We start from the raw sequence: 17,931 nt of genomic DNA on the forward strand, positions 1-17,931 counted from the left end.
AGAACTGTAAAAGGCCCTGGGATACAAGGTGAACAAACTTGATTCCCATCTCTTAGGACCTCACTAAGACAAAAGACAGAAGGGTTAACAGCAATTAGAATATGGCTCGAGAAGGACCAGATGAGAGTAAGCCGAAAATACATGGAGACTAGGACGCCTTCACTGGGGTTTTGGCAAATGAGCTGAGTTTTAAGGGACAGGCAGGAGTAGGCAAGTTGCTGGAGTCTTGGATTTATAGTCTAGGAGGGATGGAAAGGATACTAGAAATTACAATTTGCTTGACTTAATAATGGACCATTCCATGTCCTGGAGGACAATGTCATAGATCATTCAAATTTATATCTTTGCCTTGAGGGTTAATCACTGGGGTTTTCTTATAGTCATGCTGCCTTGTATTTAAGATACAAATATCCAAGAAGAAAAATGAGCCTCAGGATTTTTCTGTTTAAAATCAGACCAAAGAAAAAGAAAGAAAGAAAGAAAAAAGAAAAGAAATGAAAAAGAAATAGGGTCCCATGATCTCTGTATTTTTTGAAACTTGAGAGATTGTATGTTTTACCTCTCCTAAAAGCTGAGGAATTTGATATTTTCACTTTTGTATTATTTGGAATTTGTGTGCTATGTACCACATAATAAGAGTAAATAAATACATTATCCCAGAAAGATGTTTTGTTACTATTGCTGGTGAAAAAACATTTCACTAACACTTTACCACCACCCACCCCACCCCAATTATGCTGTTCTTTTGCTGGAGCAGTGCTCATGAAGATAACTGACAGTTTCAATAGTTTTTTGTAAAAACTTGACATCCAGCCTGGGCATCCTGCCTGCAGAATGGCATAGGCTTAGGATGAATGGTAAGTTAATGAGCTTGTCTACCCCCCAACCCCCGGCATGAGGTACAGTAAACAGCATCTGCCTTAGTAATACAGATGGAGAAACACTGAAATACCAGGGATGATGAAGCTATTACATTCCTACCTGGATAAAAATGAACATAGAGAATTCTCATCGGATGGGCCAAAGGAGCGTATGTCTCACCATACAGTGTGATCTCCTTGTGGCCATCGCCCTTGTCCCTTTTTATGTCCCTGGCCCTTAGTAGCTGCTTCCAAAAAGTTAGTTTAATTAAGTTGAAGTTTATTGCCCTTTAAGTGGAAGCGTGCTCTTCATATATTCCCAGTTGGTAGAGTTCCTGGAAAAGTTTGCTTAGCTGCATATTCCGTGGCACATGTGTAGACTTGTTGTAGGAATATTGGAGGGGGACCTTCCTGGAGTTTCATTCCCTTCCTGGAGTCTTCAGGCTGTCCAGGGCTCTTGACAGTCTTTCTAATTTGATTCAGAAAGAAACCACTAACAACCCTAGGAATTTCCTCTTTCCTGAAATAGTTCATTGGTAACTGAGAGGTGACACCAAAGATGAGGCAGATAGAAAGCTCTGTCATTTCACATCATAGATAAAGGTCCACTTTCTCCTGAGTCATGAACACCCACTGAAAAGAAATATGGGAGAAATCAAAGATTTCCTGTGAAAGCTGTATGCTCTGTCTAGCAGAGTAAAGTAAGTAGGTCTGAGGGATCAAGCTTTCCACTCGAAGAGCCTATTCTCCTTTTACAATCAGAGAATGTGCAGCTGGAGTCTTGAGGTATTATATTTTCAAATGATATGTTTTTATGAGTGGTGTATTTGTGTTTGTTTGGCTGTAAGAAAACAGACCAAGGGCGGGCATGGTGGCTCATGCCTGTAATACTAGTACTTTGGGAGGCTGAGGCTGGTGGATCACCTGAGGTCAGGAGTTCAAGATCAGCCTGGCCAACATGGTGAAACACTGTCTCTACTAAAAATACAAAAAATTAGCTGGGTGTGGTGGTGGCACCTGTAATCCCAGCTACTCAGGAGAATCACTTGAACCTGGGAGGCAGAGGTTGCAGTGAGCTGAGATGGTGCCATTGCACTCCAGCCTGGGCAACAAGAGCAAAACTCTGTCTAAAAAACAAAAACAAAACCAGACCTACTGACTTATGAAGGCTTACAGAGCAGGGCTTTATTTTTCTTATACAAAGAACACAGGTTATGTTCATTCAATGGCTCAAAAAATGTCAGAACCCATTGTTGCTCCTATTATTTTTCTGTTGCTTACTGCTTTTACCTTCAGGCCACCATCCCACCATCCCTTCCATTAAGGACTGAACCCAGCCATTCTCTGTTGCTTATGACCTCGTGGTTGCAAGAAGGCTGCCATAGCTTTAGTCTTCATGGCCAAGTTCAAGGCAGGAAGTCAGGGGCAATGGTTTAGGCCATGTCTGTCACTTTGATAGGAAAGCAAAATTTTTCTGGAAGTTTTTCAGATGGCTTATTCTTACATCTCTTTAGTCAGAACTGTATTTATGGGGCCACCTCTAGACATTAGGGGAGTGAATAAAGTGGAGACTGGATCTACTACTGTATAGACAGCAATGAGAGGCCGTTAGCAAGACAGAGGTGGAGGATGGTCATTGGCAGGCACTGAATGGTATCTACCGCAGGTGAGGAAGCATAGCAGTACTCTACACTTGTGGACAGAATATTTTTAATAACACCTCAATGTTTATATGATACCAACAGTAAGTGCTAGATTATTATACCAATTATTCCCAATGCCCTGACAGAATGTAAAACAAAGGCTGGTTATCTGGTTTTGCTCACTCTTGACACCTGCAGTTGACTCCAGTGGTCAGGTAGGGTAATGCCCAATGATAATCTATCTGCATTTTTACTTATACAATTCTAATACCTAACTGTATTGAATTGTATAGTAGACTTTTAGTATATTTTTCTTGAAACTTTCCAGAATCCCCCAGATTCATCAACAATACTACAGTGAACAACCAACTAGCATGAAGACACAAGTACTGGCTCATTGACCACCTAAATGACAAATTCCCTACACACCGGCTCATGGTGGAGGTGATTCAAATTAGCGCCTTAGCAAAATTGCAAATTGCTATATGGCATGCTCCTCTAGGATCTCTCACAAATTGTCAAAATCATGGATGTTAAATTCGCAAATGGAAAAATACCTGCTGTTTATTCTTTGAAATGCTCTCATGTCATCAGCAAAATTGGGGCACAATGACTTATTTTGGTATTTATTTATGACAGTATTGAAATGGCTGCAATATTTGTAGTATTTTATTTAAAAGAGATAATAGGAGGCCTCTTCCATCCCTTGTCCACAGATACTGTTCTACTTCAAAGGCTGAGCTGCCTTCATCTTACAGGCTTGAATGTATCCTGCAGAGTGGTTGTGAACCAGAGTCCTGTTTAAAATAACCATAAGGTAGCTGGATTCAGGCCTTAATAATAGGAATGATGCCCTGGAAATGAAAGAGAAGCAGAGTGAGGTCATAAACTAGTTCTGAAGAAAGGGAGGTGGTCACCCTCAGGAGATGGGCTGGAAATTGGGCCTGTAAGTCTCCCTTCCCCCTTTCTCTCTTCTCTACCCCATTGTCCCTTCCATACTTTCTTTCTTTCTTTTCTTTTTTAAACAAACAAACAATTAAGGGTCACATTTCAGAAATGGGAGTATGCTAAGATGCCTAGGCATGCAATCTGTATCCATACCTATACCCGTAAGTACACCCGTACCTATAACCACCCCTATCTCTTTGTACTGATTGCTATTAGGCCAACAGAATTGCTAATGCATTTGTACTTACAAAAATAGCAAGTTTCATGCAAATATGACAGACTAAAAACCAGTACTGCTGTCACAGAGTTTATTGTCTAACGTGTGATATACAACAACTCCGTAAGAGTGGAAGGCCATGCATTAGTTGAGCCATCCCCCTGATATTCTTTCAAAAACTTGTGCAAAAGTCAACTATGAAACTTCAATGAGATTGTATGTGGGTTCTGTGACTAGAGAGCTGAAAAACATTCTAACGTCCCTAATTACACCTTATCTTTTAGACATCATTCTCAATGATTCATACATTTCATACAAGTTCTTTCATTTTGTTATTTCCTTTCATAATAGAGCACAGGTTGACCAGCTTGAAGTCAATGAGCATCTGATTGAGGCTAATGACTTTGTCTCTGTTGTACTGAGTTAATGAGACCTATGTTTATGGCAGGTATCAACACTTTCATTTTTCTTTCTCTACTCATTTTTGTAAACTCATTAGAACAAAGGCAATAAAATAGTCATATAATTGCACAAACATTGCTTTACCTTCAAAGATGGAGATGCTACTGAAATGGAAATAATAGTTGGCTAAAAATGCTACTGTGAAATACCTGAACATCTACAAATATGAAAAAGATGATGAAATGTTTGTAAGTTGAATGCATGAAAATGAAACAGTCCACATGTAGTTTTATAATTGGCGCTCAATTGTATACTATGTGTACAAAAACTAGGGTCAGGAGCTAGAACTTCTAATTCTCAATGTGCTCATTAATTTATTCAGCAAATATTTATTGAATTTGTTGAATAGTATTGGACTAATACCAGCTAAGACTGGAGCACCTTCTGTGCCAGAACATAAAAGAGTTATCAAAAAAACCCCCACAAAAATAAGCATATACTCTTACATGTGATATACCGTGCTAGGTGGTAGAAATCTGTTTTGTCTAATCCTGAACTAGCACCCTTAATGACAACCCTCTGACTGATTCTGACTTGTATTTCATCTTTTTGACCCTTCTGATGAGCTCTTTGGCTTTGTGCCTGGTGGTTTTTGCAGTGGTGCTGCTTTTGGAAGAGGCTTTCTGGTTGTGATATCTGCCTACTTGAATTCCTTTGTCTAGGGGTAGGAGTCAGGCTGTTTCAGAGTCCAAACATCTCTGCTAATGTAACTGCATTACTCTGCAATGTGGACAAGGAGGATTAAGAGAATCTGTACTGAATGACAGTGGCAAATGGATACAGACCCTACAGCCAAGCGTCAAAACTTGGAACTCTTAAGTGATAACCAAATGGTGAAGGAAATATTTTCCAATTGTTATCCTTCTCTGTGTGTGTGTGTGTGTGTGTGTTTAGCTGATGGTCCCGTAGGAAAAAAAAATCCATGCCGTCTTTTGTGAAGTGGTATGGAAAATAAGTTTTCTCTATAGGGAGTGTTTGGGTGTTTGGAAGTGAGCGCTGAGGTAGAGTTTGGTGCATAGGATGTTTATCAGACATCAGCACCTGTTGAACGGAGGAGAAAGAAGTCTGGCTGGGTAGAGGGAAAAGTTGAACTATGATGTAGTCCTGGCAAAGCTTTGGCTGTCTCCAGGGGGAGCTCTAAGCCTATGTTACTCATTGGAGTTGACTGTACTAAAATGATTGGGCCTTTACACCACCCCTTTACCAATCACTGAATGTGAGTTGCTCCAGGAAGAATTTGCCCTTGGGAAACGTAACTCTGTGGCTGAGGCAGACACTGATAGAACTGATAACTGCGCAACAAGTCCTTCTTGGATGGGAGATCTGGTGGGGACACATGTCAGTATGACAAAAGTTCTTAGTAAACTGAGAATAGTGGAGAACTTCCCCAGCCTGATACAGAACATCTACAAAACCTACCACTAACATTATATTTAATAATGAGAACTGGGTGTTTTCTCCCTAAGTTTGGGAAAAAAGCCAAGATTTTTTTTTCTCACCACTCCTAATCAACATTGAACTGGAAGTCTTCAGTAGTGCAATAAAACGAGAAAAGGAAACAAAAAGTATATAGATTGAGAAGGAAGAAATATACCTATCTTTGTTCTGTAGATTGTCTATCTAGAAAAATCACAAAGAGTACTAATAAATAATTATAGCAAGATCACAGGATATAAGGTGATACACAGATATCATTTGCTTTCCTATACCAGGAATGAATAATTGGAATTTGGAATAAAAGGATAACAGATATTTATAGTACCACCAGAATGAAGTACTTAGGTTTGTATATAACAAATATGTATAGAATCTGTATGTAGAACACTATAAAACTGTGATAGTTTATTTATGTTATTCTATACATATTTGTTATATACAAACCTAAGTACTTCATTCTGGTGGTACTATAAATATCTGTTATCCTTTTATTCCAAATTCCAATTATTCATTCCTGGTATAGGAAAGCAAATGATATCTGTGTATCACCTTATATCCTGTGATCTTGCTATAACATATACACCATGGAATATTATGCAGCAATCAGAAATGATGAGTTTGTGTCGTTTGTAGGGACATGGATGAATCTGGAAAACATCATCCTCAGCAAACTGACACAAGAACAGAAAATGAAACACCGCATATTCTCACTCATAGGTGGGTGATGAAAAATGAGAACACATGGACACAGAAAGGGGAGTACTAAACAGTGGGGTCTATTGGGGGGAAAAGGGGAGGGCCAGTGGGAGGGGGAGGTGGGGAGGGATAGCCTGGGGAGAAATGCCAAATGTGGGTGAAGGGGAGAAGAAAAGCAAAGCACACTGCCATGTGTGTACCTACGCAAATGTCTTGCATGCTCTGCTCATGTACCCCAAAACCTATAATCCAATAAAAAATTAAAAAAAAAAAAAAAAGGAATAAAAGATCTAACTAAGTAAATAGATAGACCATGTTCATGGATTGAAGTGCTCAATATTATTATTATGTCAATTCTTCCCTACTTGATGTATAGATTCAATGCAATCCCTATCAAAATCCCAGAAAGCTATTTTTTAAGTATTGACATACTGATCTGAAATTTATGCGGAAAGGCAAATGACCCCCCAAAAACCAACACAATATTGAAAGAGAAAAATAATGTCTTACTGTATGACTTGCTACAAAGCTATGGTAATTCAGACAGTATGGTATTAGTGGGGAAATAGACGAACAGATCAAAGGGATGGAAGAGAGAGTCCAGAAATAGACCCACGCAAATATAGCCTAATGATTTTTGACAAATGAATAAAGGCAGTTTAAAAGAAAAAGTCTTTTTAACAAATGGTCATGAAACTATTGAATATCCATGTGTAAACAAAAACAAAACCCGAACAAAAAAACCCAACCTAGACACAGATCTTAAACCTTTCACAAAAATTAACTCAAAATGAATCACAGACCTAAATATAAACCACAAACTTGTAAAGCTTCTAAAAAGCAGAAAATTTAGGTGACCTTTTATTTAGCAATGGGTTTTTAGATATAATACCAAAAGCATGATTTATGAAAGAAAAAATGGACAAGTTGGACCTTATTAAATGAGCAAAGTCTGAGAAAAGCAGACTTTTAAGAGACACTGTTAAGAAAATGAAAAGATAAACCACAGATTGGGAGAAAATATGTATAAAACATATATCGGAAAAAGGGCTTGTATCCAACATATACAGAGAATTCTTAGAACTCAGTAATAAGAGAACAAAAAGCCCAATTTAAAAATGGGCAAAAGATCTGAACAGTTACCTCACTAAAGAAGATATGCAGATGGCAAATAAGCATATGGAAGAATGCAAGCCACCGTTTGTCATTAGGGAGCTGAAAATTAAAATAATGAGATACCACCACACCTCCTGGAATGACTAAAACTGAACGATAGTACCAATTGCTGGCAAGGATGTGGAGCAACAAGAATGCTCATTCATTTCTGGTGGAATGTAAATTGGTACCGTGGCTTTGGAAGACAATTTGGCAGTTTCTTATAAAGCTAAAGAGAGTCTTACCATACAGTCTAGCAGCACATTCTTAGTTATTTCTCCAACTGATCTGAAAACTTATGTTTACACAAAAGCCTGCCTTGAAATGTTTATAGCAGCTTTATTTATAACCACCAATAACTGGAAGCAACCAAGATATGCTTCAATAGATGAATGGGTAAACTGTAACTCATTTATTCTATGATACATTATGCAGAGAGATGAGACTTAAACGCATATTGCTAAGTGGAGAAAGCCAGCCTAAAAAGACTACATATTGTTTGATTTCAATGATATGACATTTTGGAAAAGGCAGAACTGTAAAGACAATACAGAAATAAATGATTGCCGGGGCTTGGGTGAGGAGAAGGGAGGGTTGAATGAGTGAAGCATAGGAGATTTTTTAGGGCCATGATATTATTCTGCATAATACTGTAATTGCGGACAAAAAATGTTATGTATCGATCAAAACCCATTGACCTTTACCCACAAACAGCGAAGGTAAGTTTAAAAAATCATTTAGGAAGTCGTGGAAATTCAGGATGGAATGTAGACTGTGACAAAAAAGTCTGTTTAACAGTGTATGCAGCAAATTTCACTGAAAAGGGTTGGGAGAAAAGGTACTGACCTAAGTAACTTTGGAAATGAGTGGAATTTGTAAAACTAAAGGCAAAATAATTCTTGTATTCTAGTTGATAAAGATGTATCTCATGGGAGTGTGGGTTAACAATTCAGATGCTGTTACACATCTGTATTGGAATCGAACTGATGCCAGCTTAACGTAGATATGGATGGTCACATGAAGAAATATTTGTGGGTATGTGTATGTAGTTGAGTTTGTATACACACATATATTTCCTTGCTACTCAGCTGAGTGGGCCCAGTGTCAACAATGTCTCAGTAATGACCAGTGCACCTTGCATCCAGATTATGGGTACCAAGAAGCTAGATCTTCTTGGATTTAAAGATTGGGAGCAGGAAATATAGCAGAAAAACCTGGAGCATCTTGTGTGCCAGAAAGTAAGAAAGTTTCAAAAAAACACAAAAAAACAAACCTACATTTAGTTCTTTAAGGAATTTTCATAGTGGTTGTACTGGTTTACATGATCACTGCCTTTGTAAAAGTGTTCCCTTTCGCCACATCCACACCAATATCTATTATTGTCTGATTTTTTAAATTACGGCCATTCTTGCAGGAGCAAAGTGGAATCACATCGTGGTTTTGATTTGCATTTCCATGGTAATTAGTGATGTTGAGCATGTTTTATATGCTTATTGGCCATTTGTGTATCTTCTTTTGAGAATTCTCTATTCATATACTTAGCCTAATTTTTGATGGGATTATTTATATTTTTCTTGCTGATTTGTTTGATTTCTTTGTAGATTCTAGATATTAGTCCTTTGTAAGATGAGTACTTTGAGAATATTTTCTCCCAGTCTGTGGGTTATCTCTTTACTCTGTTTTTTATTTCTCTGACTGTGCAGAAGTTTTGGGTGGGAGTGGGTGATGGATAAAAGACTGTACATTGGGTACAGTGTACACTGCTCGGGTGATGGTTGCACCAAAATCTCGGAAATCATCACTAAATAACTTATCCATGTAAACAAGCACCACCTGTTCCCTTAAAGCCGATTGAAGTAAATAAAAATCCCACAGTAACAATCCCAACTAAAACTCTCCCTCTGAAAACAAAACAAAACAAAACAAAACACTCCACAACAATTGAGTATGTCAAAGAGACATAAAAGGCAACTGAAAGAGCTCCCAATGGCCAACTGGGAACAATGTGATCTATAAAATAGAGTGGTTTTGAATTATAACCCAAGGTATAGGAATGAATCCATGCATTCATACTGATGTAAATAAATGATTAAATAAATAAATAAATAGATGGTGGTGGGGAGGGGGATACACAAATATCCTATGGAGAAGAAATGCAAGTAATTTATGTAGATACTCTTTGCTCCAATGAGTTGGAGCATGGCTCCCATTTCTTTAGCGTGGGCTGTGCATTGTGACTTTTTCAAAAGAGTAAAGTCTGGAAAGGAGAGGAAGGGGAGTGTAACTTTGTATGGAGAAACCTGGCAAACACATCCTCAGTTGGAAGATTAAGGTCAAAATTAACAGTGGTAAGTCATGTTGACAGCATGCACCTTTGATGTGAGGTACTGAGAATGTCACTTTACCTCTAAGGCCTTCCTCTCTGCAACCTTGGTTTAATCACGAGAAAAAGAACAGACAAATTCCAATTGTTTCACATCGTGCAAAATACTTGACCACTACTTAAAAACTGTCTATGTCTTCAAAAACAAGGAAATTCTGTGAAACTATCATAGCCAAGAGGAGCCTGGAGAGACATGTCTGGGTGGCATCCTGAAACAGTGAAAGAACATTGGATAAAAACTAAGGTAATCCGAATAAAGTGTGGACTTTAGTTAATAATAATGCTTATCTATTGGTTCATTAATTATGACAAATGTACCATGCTAATGGAAAATGTTTATAATAGGGATTCCAGCTGTGAGGTTCAGGAGAACTTTCTATACTGTCTTTGCAATTCTTCTTGTAAATCTTGAGCCATTCTAAAAAATAAAGTTTATTATTAATTTACAAAATGCATGCCAGACATTGTTCTAGGCACTAGTGTGGGTAAGACATGCCCTTGTCCTCAAAGAGCTCAAGTTTGTGAGTCCACGAGGTATGTGAAAATACAGTCTACTATTCACGCCAGAGACGTGGGAAAAGGGTTTTGGAAACGTAAAGTTTAAAATGGATTGTCTGTAGACTTCTAGCACACATTTTGTGAAAAAGTTAATGTACTTTCTAAAATGTGAAAAGCTGATTGGGGGTGGTGGTGATCTTATTTCAGGTTTCTCTTGCTGATGAGCTCATTCCCATCTCATCTCCCACCACTGTTTTTTTTGCTTACATTCATGCAGCCCTGACAGAGTACTCACCCTGTTTCCTGCTTCTTAGTCCATGCATGTGTATTGCCAGGCTTTATTGAAGATGGAAGATATAAAAAATGTTTGTGAGTCTTAAAAGTATAGATTTGACACTCTGTTCTTAAAACTTCCTTGATCATTCCACCACAAAGAACTTCTCACCAGCGCCCCAATCTGCAGGCTCCAGCTTCCTGCCAAGAGTCTGGCCCCATCTCACCTGTCTTTGCCAACCTCCAGTATTCTGGATCATTTCTTTTGCAGCAAAGTTTACTGCTCTATTTATTTATCCAAGGCAAGTTTGGGACCTCACCTTCTTCATTCAAAGCAATCTAGCGAAGTTGTTTCTTAATAAATGTAACTTATTCTAAAAAAAAAAAAAAAACCCAAACAAAATAAATACGTAGGTGCCAGCTGTTAAAATAGTAGTTTCTTTGTTCTACACTAGATCAGTAAACAAATGAAGTGTTTCAATAAGAAGAGCTGGTAAGAAGAAGAAGTGCCTGTTTTTCCTTCTCTCCTGGTAGTTCTCAGACTACTTTACTTTCACTTGGTCCATTGCAATGCCCCAAGATGGCAGCCTCATACTTCAGTTCTGTGTGATGTTTTGGATCTGCTCTTTCATTTGACTCAGTGTAATCAAAGTTATATCCATTTCTCTTCATTCAGTTTGACCAGGGGGATAGAGTCAGGTTCTCCATGGCCATGGCCAGCTGTGCTTCAAAATATTAATTGTTCCAGTTGTTGTGTTATTACTTATTTTATTATTCAGGACAGATTCCCTCAGCTAGATACAGCCATACCCTACAGAGATTATGTAAGAATGTGATTTTATACATTCTTCTTTCTTCTGACTTCTCTTTTATCTTGAAATGATTATGGTGAGGGGTGGTGTATTTCTTCAAGGGTCTCTCCCAGTTGGAAGGAACATAAGAGAGAATATCAGTCATGACTTCTTTTGTTGTGAACTATAAAAACACAACGTCAACTAGTTTAAGCAAAAGAGGACATTGACAGTGGAGTAGCTTGTAAGATCAAGGGAAGAGCTAAAGGGTACAGAACCTTGGCAGTGAGATGTATATATGTCTTCCCATTCCTCATCTCTCTTCTGTTTTCTTTGTTTGGCTTCTCTTTGCAGGCAGGTCCTTGCTTTCAGCCTCAGATTCCCATTATCCTAGCTCAGTGACCCCTCGCAGAAGGAGAATGCCTGCTTTTATGTGATGTCTGTGCATTAGTTCCGGGGAAGAGCTCTGGGCAGCCTACCTGGAGTCACATGCTCTCTTCTTATCCTAGTCGCTGTTGCCAGGAGCTTGGTGGATTATGACTGGCCTGGCCTGGGACCCTTGCCATCACCAAGGGGAGTGGCTTAGGGGGCTGTGACTGACGGCCTCAAAATTACAAGGGGTGGATGTAGGGCGGGCAAATCAGCTGATGTCCATTACTGAAAGGATGTTGTATTTTCCTGCTGGGATAACAAGTGTAATTATTAGGTTGGTGCAAAAGTAATTGCTTTGCACAGTCTAGTAGAGTCAAGTTAAAGTCCAGCTAGGGTCTTGTTTTTAGCTTTATCAGAAAGCCATACAGGACTCATTAAAAAAACTTTTGTGGAGGGCTATCCATTGGCAGTACTTGAAGCCAGAAATTGGAGAGCTGCACACCCCTCTCCTCAGAGAGCTCACAGTTTAAAAAATAGAAATTCTTAAATCATAACTATAGCCATTAATGACAAGAACCACAATTACTTTTGCACCAACCTAATAAATTCCTGGAGAGACAGACACTGGAATAGAGAGTGAGGTTGGTGAATGTTGCAGGTTGAAGCCTTCTCTCCTCAGAATCACTTAGCCTGTGACTTTTTCTCAGAAAGAGGAGAAAGCAACCCCCTGGGCATGAAGGATTATGTGATTTGGGCAGCACGAGGTCTAGATAAAACTGTGGGAACAGCTTCAAGGACCACTGGAAGCTTTCACTGGGACATGGGGCCTCAGCTGGACCTGAAGCCTCCAGGGTGATGAGTGCGGTATCTTTTGTGCACTTGTGCTTTTATCTGCTAAAGCCCCCTATGCAATAGGTTTTTCATTCTGAGCTGGTCTGGAATCTCGCACCTGGGTAGGATTGGTTGTACTCCCACCCTGGGCTTCCACAAGTCTGGACAAGGAGTATGAAAAGGTTATTATTTCTCTCCTGCCTGAGAGGTGCGAGGCCTCACCTCCTGGGGCCATTCCTAGTACCGAATAAGAAAGTGTCTAAAGTGGTGGCATACAAGCGTCTTTTTTCTTATTAATGGTTGCAGTGGATTATAAAAGGGAACCCAGCAGGCATGGAAGGGCTTGCATCCATTTCAAAAGCTCCAGTACATTCAGAGGCCAAAGAAAGTCCTTTGAGAGTGCACTGTAAAGAGTGTTACCAGTAGTTTTTGTAACCGTAAGCCCTGGCAGGGATTCTGGACCAAACTGATGTCATTTCATTTTCTGTTCCGATCACAGCCTAGTAGAGTCAAGTTAAAGTCCAGCTGGGGTCTCATTTTTAGCTTTATGAGAAAGCCAACGGGACTCATTCAAAAAACTTTTATGGAGGGCAATCCATTGGCAGGACCTGGGGCCAAGAATTGGAGGGCTGCACACCCCTGTCCTCAGGGAGCTCACAGTTTAAACCATGGAAATTCGTAAGTTGTACGTAACTATAGCATAAAACTGAATAGGAACAGAGCTCTGAGGGAGATAGAAGACAATGACTCAGTTTCAGGAAAGATACGTTTTTTGTTAACCAGTTGAAGTGGTGGGGTACAGAGTAGAGAAAGGGGAAGGATCATAATTTTATCACTGGGGTATATCCGTGACCTCCTTGGAGCCCAAAGAGAAATACCAGAAACCAGGAAAGTGTCTCTTTTGCTAAATCTAAGAATATATTAGTGTGTGATGATGTTTCCTGAACAGACAATGAGATGTCTCAGAATTGGTATAAGGGAGGGTGTTTTGAAAGCGCTATATACAAATGAAAAGGCTATTTTTTCTTGTTAAAGTATTTCCCAGTACATTTTCCAAATGTAGACTTCCCTCTCCCTTTTCCACAATAAGCCCCATCCACGTAAGAGATGGGAGAGTGGTAGAAGGGGTAAATCTGCCAATAAAAGTTTATGTTCCAATTAGGAGAGCATCATAGAGGTCTTGTCCTGTGGTATTACCTTCTTGTAACATTGAAATCCCACTCATGAGCACTGAAAATATTCCTGATAGAACCAGGCTAGAGTTGCCAGATAAAATACAGAACACCAGCTAAATTTTAATTTCAGATCAACAACAAATAACTTTTTATAATATGTAAAGTGTAAGTATATACTGGCAACACTAATCCAGGCTGTCTTGGCATGTTGGCACTCATTGGATCCATGGCTTCATTGGATCAAAGGGTTATCCATGTCACGTGTCTGGCCAAAAAAGTTTTTTTTTAAAGTAGTAACCCACTCCTGCATCTTTTTTACGTTTTTTAAGGTTGGAAAACATCAAAGAAAAAGTAATATTTTGTAACATGTGAAAATTATATAAAATTCAAATTTCAGTGTCCATACATAAAGGTGTATTGGAACATAGTCATGCCCTTTCATTTACATGTCTACAGCTGCTTCTGTCCCTCAAAGCAGAGCTGAGTAATTTCAAAAGGCATTGTATGACCTGCAAAGCCTAAAATATTTATTATCAGGACGTTGACAGAAAATGTTTACAGACCTCTAAATTATGCTAAGGATGTCATGTTCTGACAGTGAAATCTGTCACTGATCATGATGGAAGCAGAATATGTTAGACTGACATCACACGGTCATCTAGGAGTTGATGGTGTAATCCTCCCAGTCCCTGGGTTGGTGACATAGCGAAGAAGGGCTCCATGGAATGCTTCTAGTAATATTGATTGGGTAGGTATGAGGGAGGTATTCTGATATTCTCGATGATACAAACTATATTAAGTAGTTTGCATTATAATCTGATCATACCAGACACAACTTCATGAAGTCTTAGAAGTGGGATGGCTGAGTCCAAGTTTATGAACACTTTATATTTTAGTGGAAATTGCCAAATTTCTTTTGGTTGTTGGTTTTTTATTCCATATGAGCACATTTCATTGCATATCATCATTGCATATAATTGCAATTTATTAACTTTTCTTCTCATGGTGGACATTGAGTCTGTTTCCAGTGACTGGAATCATGATCACCCTGTGCATTTGTGTTTCTGTGCAAATAGATATATATCATGAAATTGTCCTCTGGAGAAATGTGAACAATTTACATTTGCAAGAATACAGTGTTTCTATATATCCTCACCAATATTGCATATCGAGCTCTACTAACTAGAATTTATAATGCTATCTTATTATTAAGTTTAATTTTGTGTTTCTGTAATATTGAGAGAGCTTGAATATCCCTCTCTTCATTTATGTAAAAACCATATATTTCTACACTGCTTGCATATGCTCTTTTTCCTTTCGAAAGAGTACCTATTAAGAGGGCAGGTTCAGATTGGCTGGCTCTTCCCAGGCTTATCTGGGGCTCCTTCCCAGCTCCCCAGCCGCTTGTCCCTCTGGTCTCTTGTGTCTGTGCTGCGCTGGCAATCATCGACACCCCAGACCATGTATCTGCACCAGTGCACCCATCCATTTGCCCTGATAAGTGAAAGCTGACTGCACAATTCTGTGTTATTTATGGCTTTTCTTCCAGCTACAAAAAGTACTTTATTCTTCCTCACCCTGGGAGCTGATGTGAGGCAAGTGTCTTCTAAATTTTATGGTACAGCAAATGGAGATGTGAAGACATGTAATTGGCCATCTGAACACCTAGTGAGACAACTGCTGAGTCTAAGTATATAAGATGTTTGACTGTGGTGATCACATCAGCCACAGGCCACCTCACGGGGGTGCAGAGGCAGCAAGATGTGGGTGGAACACTGTACTTTGGAACTTGGAGATATGTATGTTTTCTTTCTAGCTTGACCATGGATTTGTTGATACAGATTAGGCAGGTACTCTCTGTCTCTGGGGCTCAATTTCAGCATCTGAAGGCCTTCAGATCACAGTGAATATTTGACATCTGTGGAAAGAGAGGGGAAGGGAGGAGGTTTTGTTAAAAAGAGCCCCAGTCTATAGAGTAAACCTGAGAAAGTCTCACTGTACTGATGCATAGCTCCAAAGTAGAGATCACCCATTAGAGCAGCATATGTCAGACAGAAACTGTCTGGCCCTAGTACCCGCTTCGTGTCCAGTCATTGGCTGGGAGCTGCCCAGGGAGACCTTGGCCTTGGCTTGATCACTGGAGTACACCCCTAAGGCTCTGCCAGCTGCCTACACTCTTCTTGGCAGACTCACTTGAGATCTGGTCAGTGTACCTTGGTGCCTGGCACAACTAATTCGTTTGTAGTTTTAGGAAATTATTCTGGGTTCCTCCAAAAGTAGTGCAGATCTGAAGACATAATTACTACAGGATCAAACAATATTATAGTACCCCTCTACTCCCAATATTTTCTCATCTAAATTATTAGAATACATGCTGGAGGTAATCAGCTTTTTCTTATTGTGAAATATTAAAAATATATTTCCTCTGTTGTATGTAAAATATGTATAAATTGATACTTATCTGAATATAGGGGTGAGGCCAAGTATGAAAACAATGAGAAAACTATTCTTAGATGTTTATGAGAAGAGGGGGAGAATGAGCCAGATTTCACAAGAGAAAATAGGCACATGGACTATTCAGTGCAGCCCATGTTAATTCAGGTTCTCTGAGAAGCAGATAAGCCAGGATTGAATATGCAAGAGTTTCATTAGGGGAAGAGTCTGTGAGAGAAAATGGAGAGGGAGTTTCCTAACACTAGGAGAGCTGCCACATTGCCATGCGAGTCTGCCCCCGGAAATGAAGGAGGCGAGGAAGGTGGGCTGGGTAGAGCATAAGGGTGGAGTAGTCTACTGAAGGTTCTGCAAGGCCATAGGGAAGTTCTTGAGCCAAACTCCTCGTCAGGGGAGTTCTGCATCTCCCACGACTGGACCTGCCTTCGAATCCCCGCTGCACCCGGTAATCAGCAGAGAGCAACCCACAACCCATGGAAGTATGGCCTTGGCACAAACGTATCCATGTGTTTGAGTTCAGAACATCTGGAGCCCATGGTCAATTCTGATTCCTTTAGGTGGAGGGCTAGGAGGAGCATTCTCATGGCTTCCACATACCTTGTGACATCTGACAACATTCTCCATGACTTTGTCCTATTATAAGTGGTCGTGTTACTTTGCTGGGAGTAGCTGCGTTTAGGGCATTTGTGTAGTCTTGTCCTTGTGGAAGAAGTTTTTTGGGATTGGTAAGTTCTTAGGGTCTCAATGATATACATTTTTGAGATAGGCTTAAAATGCCTGTTAAAGAACCCTGTCCCTTCTCCAACTCTGTTGCTTTATGGGAGTAATAAAATGTCACAAGTCACCATACGTTGCAACTATCTTGATCTTCCTTAAATTATCCTAGGACCCCACAGGTCCATGTACAGACACTTTTGGTGCCCCATATCTCATGTCTACTTCTGATTTTAGCCATGGCTATGGGGGACACTTCTAGGAAAGCTCAGATTCATTTGGTAGCAACCTACTAGAAGCATAGAAGTGTGGAGTTCCTTTCTGCTTTCTGCCCTCAGAGTTTATCTTAGCTGCCAGAGTCTGCTTGGGTCAGGCAAAGCCTTCCTGGGAATGTCAGGGAGTGAATGCCCCTAAGGCCATTCCTTAACCAACAGAGGATGAGAGTTTGTGGAAGGATGCTCCAGCCCTTTGTCTTTCATACTGATAGTTTTGGGAGATATTCGGTATTCCTCTCTGGAGTTCCCAGATAAATTGAGCCTCTTTGGCCAAATAGCTCTAACCCCAGGTATGCGTCCTGACTTGGTCTTCCGCTTTTCCCTGTTTCTTTCTTTCTCTGCTTCCTTACTTTTCCTCCCTCCCTCCCTCCCTTCCTCCCTCCCTTCCTCCCTCCCTTCCTTTCTTTTCTTTTCTTTCTTCTTTCTTTGAGTCTCACTGTGTTGCCAGGCTGGAGTGCAGTGGTACAATCTTGACTCACTGCAACCTCTGCCTCACCTCCTGGGTTCAAGCAGTTATTCTGCCTCAGCCTCCCAAGTAGCTGGGACTACAGGTGTGTGCCACCACACTCAGTTAATCTTTGTATTTTTAGTAGAGATGGGGTTTGACCACGTTGGCCAGGATGGTCTTGATCTCTTGACCTCGTGATCTGCCCACTTCAGCCTCCCAAAGTGCTGGGATTACAGGTACGAGCCACTGTGCTGGCCTCCTCACTTCCTTTCTTTAACAATCTGTGATCACCTCTAAGTGAA

General features: G+C 40.0%; 1 long non-coding RNA gene across 1 annotated transcript in view; it reads left to right on the forward strand.

The window, feature by feature from the left end:
- The window catches only part of LOC103789530 (uncharacterized), a 79,231-nt gene that overhangs the window by 56,718 nt on the left and 4,582 nt on the right, over positions 1-17,931 (forward strand). Inside the window, exons 4-5 of the long non-coding RNA XR_013530528.1 lie at positions 6,201-6,284; positions 9,951-10,045. This is a non-coding gene — a long non-coding RNA (uncharacterized LOC103789530). The remainder of the gene's footprint in view (positions 1-6,200; positions 6,285-9,950; positions 10,046-17,931) is intronic.

The sequence above is a fragment of the Callithrix jacchus genome, chromosome 20 (assembly GCF_049354715.1).
Source record: "Callithrix jacchus isolate 240 chromosome 20, calJac240_pri, whole genome shotgun sequence".
Taxonomy (NCBI): Eukaryota; Metazoa; Chordata; class Mammalia; order Primates; family Cebidae; genus Callithrix; species Callithrix jacchus.